Here is a 14,769-nt window from a genome sequence, read left to right on the forward strand (position 1 = left end):
CTTTAGGCCATAGTAGGGTTTCTTTAGGCCATAGTAGGGTTTCTTTAGGCCATAGTAGGGTTTCTTTAGGCCATAGTAGGGTTTCTTTAGACCATAGTAGGGTTTCTTTAGGCCATAGTAGGGTTTCTTTAGGCCATAGTAGGGTTTCTTTAGGCCATAGTAGGGTTTCTTTAGGCCATAGTAGTGTTTCTTTAGGCCATAGTAGGGTCTCTTTAGGCCATAGTAGGGTTTCTTTAGACCATAGTAGTGTTTCTTTAGACCACAGTAGGGTTTCTTTAGGCCATAGTAGGGTTTCTTTAGACCATAGTAGGGTTTCTTTAGGCCATAGTAGGGTTTCTTTAGGCCATAGTACTGTTTCTTTAGGCCATAGTAGGGTTTCTTTAGGCCATAGTAGGGTTTCTTTAGGCCCTAGTAGGGTTTCTTTAGGTCATAGTAGGGTTTCTTTAGGCCATAGTAGGGTTTCTTTAGGCCATAGTAGGGTTTCTTTAGGCCATAGTAGGGTTTCTTTAGACCATAGTAGGGTTTCTTTAGACCATAGTAGGGTTTCTTTAGACCATAGTAGGGTTTCTTTAGGCCATAGTAGGGTTTCTTTAGGCCATAGTAGGGTTTCTTTAGGCCATAGTAGGGTTTCTTTAGGCCATAGTAGGGTTTCTTTAGGCCATAGTAGGGTTTCTTTAGGCCATAGTAGGGTTTCTTTAGGCCATAGTAGGGTTTCTTTAGGCCATAGTAGGGTTTCTTTAGGCCATAGTAGGGTTTCTTTAGGCCCTAGTAGTGTTTCTTTAGACCACAGTAGGGTTTCTTTAGGTCATAGTAGGGTTTCTTTAGGCCATAGTAGGGTTTCTTTAGACCATAGTAGTGTTTCTTTAGGCCATAGTAGTGTTTCTTTAGGCCATAGTAGGGTTTCTTTAGGCCATAGTAGGGTTTCTTTAGGCCATAGTAGGGTTTCTTTAGGCCATAGTAGGGTTTCTTTAGGCCATAGTAGGGTTTCTTTAGGCCATAGTAGGGTTTCTTTAGACCATAGTAGGGTTTCTTTAGGCCATAGTAGGGTTTCTTTAGGCCATAGTAGGGTTTCTTTAGGCCATAGTAGGGTTTCTTTAGGCCATAGTAGTGTTTCTTTAGGCCATAGTAGGGTTTCTTTAGGCCATAGTAGGGTTTCTTTAGGCCATAGTAGTGTTTCTTTAGGCCATAGTAGGGTTTCTTTAGGCCATAGTAGGGTTTCTTTAGGCCATAGTAGGGTTTCTTTAGGCCATAGTAGGGTTTCTTTAGGCCATATTAGTGTTTCTTTAGGCCATAGTAGGGTTTCTTTAGGCCATAGTAGGGTTTCTTTAGGCCATATTAGGGTTTCTTTAGACCATAGTAGGGTTTCTTTAGGCCATAGTAGGGTTTCTTTAGGCCATAGTAGGGTTTCTTTAGGCCATAGTAGGGTTTCTTTTGGCCATAGTAGGGTTTCTTTAGACCATAGTAGGGTTTCTTTAGGCCATAGTAGGGTTTCTTTAGGCCAGAGTAGGGTTTCTTTAGGCCATAGTAGTGTTTCTTTAGGCCATAGTAGGGTTTCTTTAGGCCATAGTAGGGTTTCTTTAGACCATAGTAGGGTTTCTTTAGACCATAGTAGGGTTTCTTTAGACCATAGTAGGGTTTCTTTAGGCCATAGTAGGGTTTCTTTAGGCCATAGTAGGGTTTCTTTAGGCCATAGTAGGGTTTCTTTAGGCCATAGTAGGGTTTCTTTAGGCCATAGTAGGGTTTCTTTAGGCCATAGTAGGGTTTCTTTAGGCCATAGTAGGGTTTCTTTAGGCCCTAGTAGTGTTTCTTTAGACCACAGTAGGGTTTCTTTAGGTCATAGTAGGGTTTCTTTAGGCCATAGTAGGGTTTCTTTAGGCCATAGTAGGGTTTCTTTAGGCCATAGTAGGGTTTCTTTAGGCCATAGTAGGGTTTCTTTAGGCCATAGTAGGGTTTCTTTAGGCCATAGTAGGGTTTCTTTAGGCCATAGTAGGGTTTCTTTAGGCCATAGTAGGGTTTCTTTAGGCCATAGTAGGGTTTCTTTAGGCCATAGTAGGGTTTCTTTAGGCCATAGTAGGGTTTCTTTAGGCCATAGTAGGGTTTCTTTAGGCCATAGTAGGGTTTCTTTAGGCCCTAGTAGTGTTTCTTTAGACCACAGTAGGGTTTCTTTAGGCCATAGTAGGGTTTCTTTAGGCCATAGTAGGGTTTCTTTAGGCCATAGTAGGGTTTCTTTAGGCCATAGTAGGGTTTCTTTAGGCCATAGTAGGGTTTCTTTAGGCCATAGTAGGGTTTCTTTAGGCCATAGTAGGGTTTCTTTAGGCCATAGTAGGGTTTCTTTAGGCCATAGTAGTGTTTCTTTAGGCCATAGTAGGGTTTCTTTAGGCCATAGTAGGGTTTCTTTAGGCCATAGTAGGGTTTCTTTAGGGGACCATAGTAGGGTTTCTTTAGACCATAGTAGGGTTTCTTTAGACCATAGTAGGGTTTCTTTAGTAGTAGGGTTTCTTTAGGCCATAGTAGGGTTTCTTTAGGCCATAGTAGGGTTTCTTTAGGCCATAGTAGGGTTTCTTTAGGCCATAGTAGGGTTTCTTTAGGCCATAGTAGGGTTTCTTTAGGCCATAGTAGGGTTTCTTTAGAGGCCATAGTAGGGTTTCTTTAGGCCATAGTAGGGTTTCTTTAGGCCATAGTAGGGTTTCTTTAGGCCATAGTAGGGTTTCTTTAGGCCATAGTAGGGTTTCTTTAGGCCATAGTAGGGTTTCTTTAGGCCATAGTAGGGTTTCTTTAGGCCATAGTAGGGTAGTAGGGTTTCTTTAGGCCATAGTAGGGTTTCTTTAGGCCATAGTAGGGTTTCTTTAGGCCATAGTAGGGTTTCTTTAGGCCATAGTAGGGTTTCTTTAGGCCATAGTAGGGTTTCTTTAGGCCATAGTAGGGTTTCTTTAGGCCATAGTAGGGTTTCTTTAGGCCATAGTAGGGTTTCTTTAGGCCATAGTAGGGTTTCTTTAGGCCATAGTAGGGTTTCTTTAGGCCATAGTAGGGTTTCTTTAGGCCATAGTAGGGTTTCTTTAGGCCATAGTAGGGTTTCTTTAGGCCATAGTAGGGTTTCTTTAGGCCATAGTAGGGTTTCTTTAGGCCATAGTAGGTTTCTTTATAGTAGTAGGGTTTCTTTAGGCCATAGTAGGGTTTCTTTAGGCCATAGTAGGGTTTCTTTAGGCCATAGTAGGGTTTCTTTAGGCCATAGTAGGGTTTCTTTAGGCCATAGTAGGGTTTCTTTAGGCCATAGTAGGGTTTCTTTAGGCCATAGTAGGGTTTCTTTAGGCCATAGTAGGGTTTCTTTAGGCCATAGTAGGGTTTCTTTAGGCCATAGTAGGGTTTCTTTAGGCCATAGTAGGGTTTCTTTAGGCCATAGTAGGGTTTCTTTAGGCCATAGTAGGGTTTCTTTAGGCCATAGTAGGGTTTCTTTAGGCCATAGTAGGGTTTCTTTAGGCCATAGTAGGGTTTCTTTAGGCCATAGTAGGGTTTCTTTAGACCATAGTAGGGTTTCTTTAGGTTTCATAGTAGGGTTTCTTTAGGCCATAGTAGGGTTTCTTTAGGCCATAGTAGGGTTTCTTTAGGCCATAGTAGGGTTTCTTTTTAGGGTTTCTTTAGGCCATAGTAGGGTTTCTTTAGGCCATAGTAGGGTTTCTTTAGGCCATAGTAGGGTTTCTTTAGGCCATAGTAGGGTTTCTTTAGGCCATAGTAGGGTTTCTTTAGGCCATAGTAGGGTTTCTTTAGGCCATAGTAGGGTTTCTTTAGACCATAGTAGGTTTCTTTAGACCATAGTAGGGTTTCTTTAGGCCATAGTAGGGTTTCTTTAGGCCATAGTAGGGTTTCTTTAGGCCATAGTAGGGTTTCTTTAGGCCATAGTAGGGTTTCTTTAGGCCATAGTAGGGTTTCTTTAGGCCATAGTAGGGTTTCTTTAGGCCATAGTAGGGTTTCTTTAGGCCATAGTAGGGTTTCTTTAGGCCATAGTAGGGTTTCTTTAGGCCATAGTAGGGTTTCTTTAGGCCATAGTAGGGTTTCTTTAGGCCATAGTAGGGTTTCTTTAGACCATAGTAGGGTTTCTTTAGACCATAGTAGGGTTTCTTTAGGCCATAGTAGGGTTTCTTTAGGCCATAGTAGGGTTTCTTTAGGCCATAGTAGGGTTTCTTTAGGCCATAGTAGGGTTTCTTTAGGCCATAGTAGGGTTTCTTTAGGCCATAGTAGGGTTTCTTTAGGCCATAGTAGGGTTTCTTTAGGCCATAGTAGGGTTTCTTTAGGCCATAGTAGGGTTTCTTTAGACCATAGTAGGGTTTCTTTAGGCCATAGTAGGGTTTCTTTAGGCCATAGTAGGGTTTCTTTAGGCCAGTAGGGTAGGGTTTCTTTAGGCCATAGTAGGGTTTCTTTAGGCCATAGTAGGGTTTCTTAGTAGGGTTTCTTTAGGCCATAGTAGGGTTTCTTTAGGCCATAGTAGGGTTTCTTTAGGCCATAGTAGGGTTTCTTTAGGCCATAGTAGGGTTTCTTTAGGCCATAGTAGGGTTTCTTTAGGCCATAGTAGGTTTCTTTAGGCCATAGTAGGGTTTCTTTAGGCCATAGTAGGGTTTCTTTAGGCCATAGTAGGGTTTCTTTAGGCCATAGTAGGGTTTCTTTAGGCCATAGTAGGGTTTCTTTCATAGTAGGGTTTCTTTAGGCCATAGTAGGGTTTCTTTAGGCCATAGTAGGGTTTCTTTAGGCCATAGTAGGGTTTCTTTAGGCCATAGTAGGGTTTCTTTAGGCCATAGTAGGGTTTCTTTAGGCCATAGTAGGGTTTCTTTAGGCCATAGTAGGGTTTCTTTTAGGCCATAGTAGGGTTTCTTTAGGCCATAGTAGGGTTTCTTTAGGCCATAGTAGGGTTTCTTTAGGCCATAGTAGGTTTCTTTAGGCCATAGTAGGGTTTCTTTAGGCCATAGTAGGGTTTCTTTAGGCCATAGTAGGGTTTCTTTAGGCCATAGTAGTTTCTTTAGGCCATAGTAGGGTTTCTTTAGGCCATAGTAGGGTTTCTTTAGCCATAGTAGGGTTTCTTTAGGCCATAGTAGGGTTTCTTTAGGCCATAGTAGGGTTTCTTTAGGCCATAGTAGGGTTTCTTTAGGCCATAGTAGGGTTTCTTTAGGCCATAGTAGGGTTTCTTTAGGCCATAGTAGGGTTTCTTTAGGCCATAGTAGGGTTTCTTTTTAGGCCATAGTAGGGTTTCTTTAGGCCATAGTAGTGTTTCTTTAGGCCATAGTAGGGTTTCTTTAGGCCATAGTAGGGTTTCTTTAGGCCATAGTAGGGTTTCTTTAGACCATAGTAGGGTTTCTTTTTAGCCATAGTAGGGTTTCTTTAGGCCATAGTAGGGTTTCATAGTAGGGTTTCTTTAGGCCATAGTAGGGTTTCTTTAGGCCATAGTAGGGTTTCTTTAGGCCATAGTAGGGTTTCTTTAGGCCATAGTAGGGTTTCTTTAGGCCATAGTAGGGTTTCTTTTTAGTAGGGTTTCTTTAGGCCATAGTAGGGTTTCTTTAGGCCATAGTAGGGTTTCTTTAGGCCATAGTAGGGTTTCTTTAGGCCCAGTAGGTTTCTTTAGGCCATAGTAGGGTTTTCTTTAGGCCATAGTAGGGTTTCTTTAGGCCATAGTAGGTTTTCTTTAGGCCATAGTAGGGTTTCTTTAGACCATAGTAGGGTTTCTTTAGGCCATAGTAGGGTTTCTTTAGGCCATAGTAGGGTTTCTTTAGACCATAGTAGGGTTTCTTTAGGCCATAGTAGGGTTTCTTTAGGCCATAGTAGGGTTTCTTTAGGCCATAGTAGGGTTTCTTTAGGCCATAGTAGGGTTTCTTTAGGCCATAGTAGGGTTTCTTTAGGCCATAGTAGGGTTTCTTTAGGCCATAGTAGGGTTTCTTTAGACCATAGTAGGGTTTCTTTAGGCCATAGTAGGGTTTCTTTAGGCCATAGTAGGGTTTCTTTAGGCCATAGTAGGGTTTCTTTAGGCCATAGTAGGGTTTCTTTAGGCCATAGTAGGGTTTCTTTAGGCCATAGTAGGGTTTCTTTTAGGCCAGGCCATAGTAGGGTTTCTTTAGGCCATAGTAGTGTTTCTTTAGGCCATAGTAGGGTTTCTTTAGGCCATAGTAGGGTTTCTTTAGGCCATAGTAGGGTTTCTTTAGGCCATAGTAGGGTTTCTTTAGGTAGTAGTGTTTCTTTAGGCCATAGTAGGGTTTCTTTAGGCCATAGTAGGGTTTCTTTAGGCCATAGTAGGTTTCTTTAGACCATAGTAGGTTTCTTTAGGCCATAGTAGGGTTTCTTTAGGCCATAGTAGGGTTTCTTTAGGCCATAGTAGGGTTTCTTTAGGCCATAGTAGGGTTTCTTTAGGCCATAGTAGGGTTTCTTTAGGCCATAGTAGGGTTTCTTTAGGCCATAGTAGGGTTTCTTTAGGCCATAGTAGGGTTTCTTTAGGCCATAGTAGGGTTTCTTTAGGCCATAGTAGGGTTTCTTTAGGCCATAGTAGGGTTTCTTTAGGCCATAGTAGGTTTCTTTAGGCCATAGTAGGGTTTCTTTAGGCCATAGTAGGGTTTCTTTAGGCCATAGTAGGGTTTCTTTAGGCCATAGTAGGGTTTCTTTAGGCCATAGTAGGGTTTCTTTAGGCCATAGTAGGGTTTCTTTAGGCCATAGTAGGGTTTCTTTAGGCCATAGTAGGGTTTCTTTAGGCCATAGTAGGGTTTCTTTAGGCCATAGTAGGGTTTCTTTAGGCCATAGTAGGTTTCTTTAGGCCATAGTAGGGTTTCTTTAGGCCATAGTAGGTTTCTTTAGGCCATAGTAGGTTTCTTTAGGCCATAGTAGGGTTTCTTTAGGCCATAGTAGGGTTTCTTTAGTACCATAGTAGGGTTTCTTTAGGCCATAGTAGGGTTTCTTTAGGCCATAGTAGTGTTTCTTTAGGCCATAGTAGGGTTTTCTTTAGGCCATAGTAGGGTTTCTTTAGACCATAGTAGGGTTTCTTTAGGCCATAGTAGGGTTTCTTTAGGCCATAGTAGGGTTTCTTTAGGCCATAGTAGGGTTTCTTTAGGCCATAGTAGGGTTTCTTTAGGCCATAGTAGGGTTTCTTTAGGCCATAGTAGGGTTTCTTTAGGCCATAGTAGGGTTTCTTTAGGCCATAGTAGGGTTTCTTTAGGCCATAGTAGGGTTTCTTTAGGCCATAGTAGGGTTTCTTTAGACCATAGTAGGGTTTCTTTAGGCCATAGTAGGGTTTCTTTAGGCCATAGTAGGGTTTCTTTAGGCCATAGTAGGGTTTCTTTAGGCCATAGTAGGGTTTCTTTAGGCCATAGTAGGGTTTCTTTAGGCCATAGTAGGGTTTCTTTAGGCCATAGTAGGGTTTCTTTAGGCCATAGTAGTGTTTCTTTAGGCCATAGTAGGGTTTCTTTAGGCCATAGTAGGGTTTCTTTAGGGCCATAGGGTAGGCCATAGTTTCTTTAGGCCATAGTAGGGTTTCTTTAGGCCATAGTAGGGTTTCTTTAGGCCATAGTAGGGTTTCTTTAGCCATAGTAGGGTTTCTTTAGGCCATAGTAGGGTTTCTTTAGGCCATAGTAGGGTTTCTTTAGGCCATAGTAGGGTTTCTTTAGGCCATAGTAGGGTTTCTTTAGGCCATAGTAGGGTTTCTTTAGGCCATAGTAGTGTTTCTTTAGGCCATAGTAGGGTTTCTTTAGGCCATAGTAGGGTTTCTTTAGGCCATTTAGGGTTTCTTTAGGCCATAGTAGGGTTTCTTTAGGCCATAGTAGGGTTTCTTTAGGCCATAGTAGGGTTTCTTTAGGCCATAGTAGGGTTTCTTTAGGCCATAGTAGGGTTTCTTTAGGCCATAGTAGGGTTTCTTTAGGCCATAGTAGGGTTTCTTTAGGCCATAGTAGGGTTTCTTTAGGCCATAGTAGGTTTCTTTAGGCCATAGTAGGGTTTCTTTAGGCCATAGTAGGGTTTCTTTAGACCATAGTAGGGTTTCTTTAGACCAGGGTTTCTTTAGTAGGGTTTCTTTAGGCCATAGTAGGGTTTCTTTAGGCCATAGTAGGGTTTCTTTAGGCCATAGTAGGGTTTCTTTAGGCCATAGTAGGGTTTCTTTAGGCCATAGTAGGGTTTCTTTAGGCCATAGTAGGGTTTCTTTAGGCCATAGTAGGGTTTCTTTAGGCCATAGTAGGGTTTCTTTAGGCCATAGTAGGGTTTCTTTAGGCCATAGTAGGGTTTCTTTAGGCCATAGTAGGGTTTCTTTAGGCCATAGTAGGGTTTCTTTAGGCCATAGTAGGGTTTCTTTAGGCCATAGTAGGGTTTCTTTAGGCCATAGTAGGGTTTCTTTAGGCCATAGTAGGGTTTCTTTAGGCCATAGTAGGGTTTCTTTAGGCCATAGTAGGGTTTCTTTAGGCCATAGTAGGGTTTCTTTAGGCCATAGTAGGGTTTCTTTTTAGGCCATAGTAGGGTTTAGGCCATAGTAGGGTTTCTTTAGGCCATAGTAGGGTTTCTTTAGGCCATAGTAGGGTTTCTTTAGGCCATAGTAGGGTTTCTTTAGGCCATAGTAGGGTTTCTTTAGGCCATAGTAGGGTTTCTTTAGGCCATAGTAGGGTTTCTTTAGGCCATAGTAGGTTTCTTTAGGCCATAGTAGGGTTTCTTTAGGCCATAGTAGGGTTTCTTTAGGCCATAGTAGGGTTTCTTTAGGCCATAGTAGGGTTTCTTTAGGCCATAGTAGGGTTTCTTTAGGCCATAGTAGGGTTTCTTTAGGCCATAGTAGGGTTTCTTTAGGCCATAGTAGGGTTTCTTTAGGCCATAGTAGGGTTTCTTTAGGCCATAGTAGGGTTTCTTTAGGCCATAGTAGGGTTTCTTTAGACCATAGTAGGGTTTCTTTAGGCCATAGTAGGGTTTCTTTAGGCCATAGTAGGGTTTCTTTAGGCCATAGTAGTGTTTCTTTAGGCCATAGTAGGGTTTCTTTTAGGCCATAGTAGGGTTTCTTTAGGCCATAGTAGGGTTTCTTTAGGCCATAGTAGGGTTTCTTTAGGCCATAGTAGGGTTTCTTTAGGCCATAGTAGGGTTTCTTTAGGCCATAGTAGGGTTTCTTAGGCCATAGTAGGTTTCTTTAGGCCATAGTAGGGTTTCTTTAGGCCATAGTAGGGTTTCTTTAGGCCATAGTAGGGTTTCTTTAGGCCATAGTAGGGTTTCTTTAGGCCATAGTAGGGTTTCTTTAGGCCATAGTAGGGTTTCTTTAGGCCATAGTAGGGTTTCTTTAGGCCATAGTAGGGTTTCTTTAGGCCATAGTAGGGTTTCTTTAGGCCATAGTAGGGTTTCTTTAGGCCATAGTAGGGTTTCTTTAGGCCATAGTAGTAGGGTTTCTTTAGGCCATAGTAGGGTTTCTTTAGGCCATAGTAGGGTTTCTTTAGGCCATAGTAGGGTTTCTTTAGGCCATAGTAGGGTTTCTTTAGGCCATAGTAGGGTTTCTTTAGGCCATAGTAGGGTTTCTTTAGGCCATAGTAGGGTTTCTTTAGGCCATAGTAGGGTTTCTTTAGGCCATAGTAGGGTTTCTTTAGGCCATAGTAGGGTTTCTTTAGGCCATAGTAGGGTTTCTTTAGGCCATAGTAGGGTTTCTTTAGGCCATAGTAGGGTTTCTTTAGGCCATAGTAGGGTTTCTTTAGGCCATAGTAGGGTTTCTTTAGGCCATAGTAGGGTTTCTTTAGGCCATAGTAGGGTTTCTTTAGGCCATAGTAGGGTTTCTTTAGGCCATAGTAGGGTTTCTTTAGGCCATAGTAGGGTTTCTTTAGGCCATAGTAGGGTTTCTTTAGGCCATAGTAGGGTTTCTTTAGGCCATAGTAGGGTTTCTTTAGGCCATAGTAGGGTTTCTTTAGGCCATAGTAGGGTTTCTTTAGGCCATAGTAGGGTTTCTTTAGGCCATAGTAGGTTTCTTTAGGCCATAGTAGGGTTTCTTTAGGCCATAGTAGGGTTTCTTTAGGCCATAGTAGGGTTTCTTTAGGCCATAGTAGGGTTTCTTTAGGCCATAGTAGGGTTTCTTTAGGCCATAGTAGGGTTTCTTTAGGCCATAGTAGGGTTTCTTTAGGCCATAGTAGGGTTTCTTTAGGCCATAGTAGGGTTTCTTTAGGCCATAGTAGGGTTTCTTTAGGCCATAGTAGGGTTTCTTTAGGCCATAGTAGGTTTCTTTAGGCCATAGTAGGGTTTCTTTAGGCCATAGTAGGGTTTCTTTAGGCCATAGTAGGGTTTCTTTAGGCCATAGTAGGGTTTCTTTAGGCCATAGTAGGGTTTCTTTAGGCCATAGTAGGGTTTCTTTAGGCCATAGTAGGGTTTCTTTAGGCCATAGTAGGGTTTCTTTAGACCATAGTAGGGTTTCTTTAGGCCATAGTAGGGTTTCTTTAGGCCATAGTAGGGTTTCTTTAGGCCATAGTAGGTTTCTTTAGGCCATAGTAGGGTTTATTTAGGCCATAGTAGGGTTTCTTTAGGCCATAGTAGGGTTTCTTTAGGCCATAGTAGGGTTTCTTTAGGCCATAGTAGGGTTTCTTTAGGCCATAGTAGGGTTTCTTTAGACCATAGTAGGGTTTCTTTAGGCCATAGTAGGGTTTCTTTAGGCCACAGTAGGGTTTCTTTAGGCCATAGTAGGGTTTCTTTAGGCCATAGTAGGGTTTATGTAGACCATAGTAGGGTTTCTTTAGGCCATAGTAGGGTTTCTTTAGGCCATAGTAGGGTTTCTTTAGACCATAGTAGGGTTTCTTTAGGCCATAGTAGGGTTTCTTTAGACCATAGTAGGGTTTCTTTAGACTATAGTAGGGTTTCTATCAAGCACACACAAGGTCTTCAATAAGGGTGGCCTGTAGGAGCTGTATGGCAGCCATGTAAGAGTAAAGGCTTTTATGTTCTGTTATTAGCCACAACCTGAAATAAACCCAGCAGAAGCAGCGTACCCGCAGGGCTTTCACTGGGACGCTGCTATAATAAATCTGCTATTATCAGATGCTGGTCATTCACTTGGCACAGACAAAGTGCTTTTAGATGTGTGGGAAGACGTGAGGGACTTTCATTGCCGTGTTGATGGCTTCTCATTTGTCCTGGTGTAAAGTTAGTTAAGTCTGTCAGCAGCTGAGGAGCAGTGGGGGAGGCTGGGATGGGAGGGATGGGAGGGAGAGACAGCCAGGGTTCTTTGGCTTGTTAGCTGGGATAGGATTTAGGAGAGAGAGAGGGAGAGGGATGGAGATATGGGCAGCAGGCAGGCTCTCCCCCTGGCTCCAGGGGGTGGGCACTGGGGAGCAGCCTCCAGGGACTGGGCTGATGATCCTGCAGTAATAGGCACTGCTAAAAACACACAGTTAAGCTAAGCCAAATATTCAAGTCAATCATCACCCCTGTGCTTTGTGCTGGGATATAATGTCTAAGCATGAATCAGCCCACTCAGATCGGGGATAAAGATGTTGAATAAGGAAAGGATTTCTCCCCTCTGGTTTAAAAAGAAAGGCTGTGTGGCGTGATGTGCCAGCGGCCGCCTGGTTGTTGTGGAGGAACAAAGGAACAGCCAGTCCTACAGGCATGCTGATAGGCAGGCAGGGAAACAGGCAGGCAGGGAGACAGACACGCAGGGAGGGAGGGAGGGATACAGGTAGGCAAGGAGACAGTCAGGGAGGGAGGGAGGGATACAGGTAGGCAGGGAGACAGTCAGGGAGGGAGGGAGGGATACAGGTAGGCAGGGAGACAGGCAGGCAGGGAGAAAGTCAGGGAGGGAGGGAGGGATACAGGTAGGCAGGGAGACAGGCAGGCAGGGAGAAAGTCAGGGAGGGGGAGGGAGGGAGGGAGGGAGGGAGGGAGGGAGGGAGGGAGGGAGGGAGGGAGGGAGGGAGGGAGGGATACAGGTAGGCAGGGAGACAGTCAGGGAGGGAGGGAGGGATACAGGTAGGCAGAGAGACAGTCAGGGAGAGAGGGAGGGAGGGATGGAGGGATACAGGTAGGCAGGGAGACAGTCAGGGAGGGAGGGATACAGGTAGGCAGGGAGACAGTCAGGGAGGGAGGGAGGGAGGGAAACAGGTAGGCAGGGAGACAGTCAGACAGTTGAGGCGCCCGGCCCTGTCCGCCACAGTGTCACACAGATCGATAGAATCATAAATAATAAATCAGGGAAAACAGGTCAAATAAACCCAGTAAATAAATGTGTTGTTGTCTTGTCCTCCACCCCGACACCTCATGAATTGTGGATAGTGGATTTTGCATTATATATGTGTGTGTGCATGCATGCATGTTTGTTTGTGCTTCTGTGTGTGTGCGTGGGTGCACACGTGTGTGGTGCTTGAGTCGTGTGTTTGTGTGTTTCTGGAGGCTCCGTGTGGCGGCCTGTCGGTTTGCCAGTGTTGCCACGGTGACGGATCGGCTGAGCCCCATTAGCGGCGGAGTCTGAGGAGAGACACCTCCATCCTGCCTCACACACCCATGGTCAGAATCAGGGACAGCATCTGGGACAACAGTGGGTGGGGGACATACATTCACTACACAGAACACAGACATACAGAGCTTAGTGGGGGATATATGTACAATACACAGAACACAGACATACAGAGCTTAGTGGGGAACATACATTCACTACACAGAACACAGACATACAGAGCTTAGTGGGGAACATACATTCACTACACAGAACACAGACATACAGAGCTTAGTGGGGGATATATGTACAATACACAGAACACAGACATACAGAGCTTAGTGGGGAACATACATTCACTACACAGAACACAGACATACAGAGCTTAGTGGGGGATATATGTACAATACACAGAACACAGACATACAGAGCTTAGTGGGGAACATACATTCACTACACAGAACACAGACATACAGAGCTTAGTGGGGAACATACATTCACTACACAGAACACAGACATACAGAGCTTAGTGGGGGATATATGTACAATACACAGAACACAGACATACAGAGCTTAGTGGGGGGACATACATTCACTACACAGAACACAGACATACAGAGCTTAGTGGGGGATATATGTACAATACACAGAACACAGACATACAGAGCTTAGTGGGGAACATACATTCACTACACAGAACACAGACATACAGAGCTTAGTGGGGAACATACATTCACTACACAGAACACAGACATACAGAGCTTAGTGGGGGGACATACATTCACTACACAGAACACAGACATACAGAGCTTAGTGGGGGGACATACATTCACTACACAGAACACAACATACAGATTCACTCACACAGAACACAGACATACAGAGCTTAGTGGGGAACATACATTCACTACACAGAACACAGACATACAGAGCTTAGTGGGGGGACATACATTCACTACACAGAACACAGACATACAGAGCTTAGTGGGGGGACATACATTCACTACACAGAACACAGACATACAGAGCTTAGTGGGGGACATACATTCACTACACAGAACACAGACATACAGAGCTTAGTGGGGAACATACATTCACTACACAGAACACAGACATACAGAGCTTAGTGGGGGACATACATTCACTACACAGAACACAGACATACAGAGCTTAGTGGGGAACATACATTCACTACACAGAACACAGACATACAGAGCTTAGTGGGGGACATACATTCACTACACAGAACACAGACATACAGAGCTTAGTGGGGAACATACATTCACTACACAGAACACAGACATACAGAGCTTAGTGGGGGATATATGTACAATACACAGAACACAGACATACAGAGCTTAGTGGGGAACATACATTCACTACACAGAACACAGACATACAGAGCTTAGTGGGGGACATACATTCACTACACAGAACACAGACATGCAGAGCTTAGTGGGGGGACATACATTCACTACACAGAACACAGACATACAGAGCTTAGTGGGGGATATATGTACAATACACAGAACACAGACATACAGAGCTTAGTGGGGAACATACATTCACTACACAGAACACAGACATACAGAGCTTAGTGGGGAACATACATTCACTACACAGAACACAGACATACAGAGCTTAGTGGGGAACATACATTCACTACACAGAACACAGACATACAGAGCTTAGTGGGGGACATACATTCACTACACAGAACACAGACATACAGAGCTTAGTGGGGAACATACATTCACTACACAGAACACAGACATACAGAGCTTAGTGGGGGACATACATTCACTACACAGAACACAGACATACAGAGCTTAGTGGGGAACATACATTCACTACACAGAACACAGACATACAGAGCTTAGTGGGGAACATACATTCACTACACAGAACACAGACATACAGAGCTTAGTGGGGAACATACATTCAATACACAGAACACAGACATACAGAGCTTAGTGGGGAACATACATTCACTACACAGAACACAGACATGCAGAGCTTAGTGGGGAACATACATTCAATACACAGAACACAGACACACAGAGCTTAGTGGGGAACATACATTCACTACACAGAACACAGACACACAGAGCTTAGTGGGGGACATACATTCACTACACAGAACACAGACATACAGAGCTTAGTGGGGGACATACATTCACTACACAGAACACAGACACACAGAGCTTAGTGGGGAACATACATTCACTACACAGAACACAGACACACAGAGCTTAGTGGGGAACATACATTCACTACACAGAACACAGACATACAGAGCTTAGTGGGGGACATACATTCACTACACAGAACACAGACATACAGAGCTTAGTGGGGAACATACATTCACTACACAGAAC

General features: G+C 43.7%; 1 protein-coding gene across 10 annotated transcripts in view; it reads right to left on the bottom strand.

Moving 5' to 3' along the window:
• Positions 1 to 14,769, bottom strand: part of LOC118389526 (CUGBP Elav-like family member 5) — a 294,731-nt gene that overhangs the window by 232,051 nt on the left and 47,911 nt on the right. The gene's annotated exons all lie outside the window — the stretch shown is intronic.

Source organism: Oncorhynchus keta, chromosome 1, assembly GCF_023373465.1.
Source record: "Oncorhynchus keta strain PuntledgeMale-10-30-2019 chromosome 1, Oket_V2, whole genome shotgun sequence".
Lineage (NCBI taxonomy): Eukaryota > Metazoa > Chordata > Actinopteri > Salmoniformes > Salmonidae > Oncorhynchus > Oncorhynchus keta.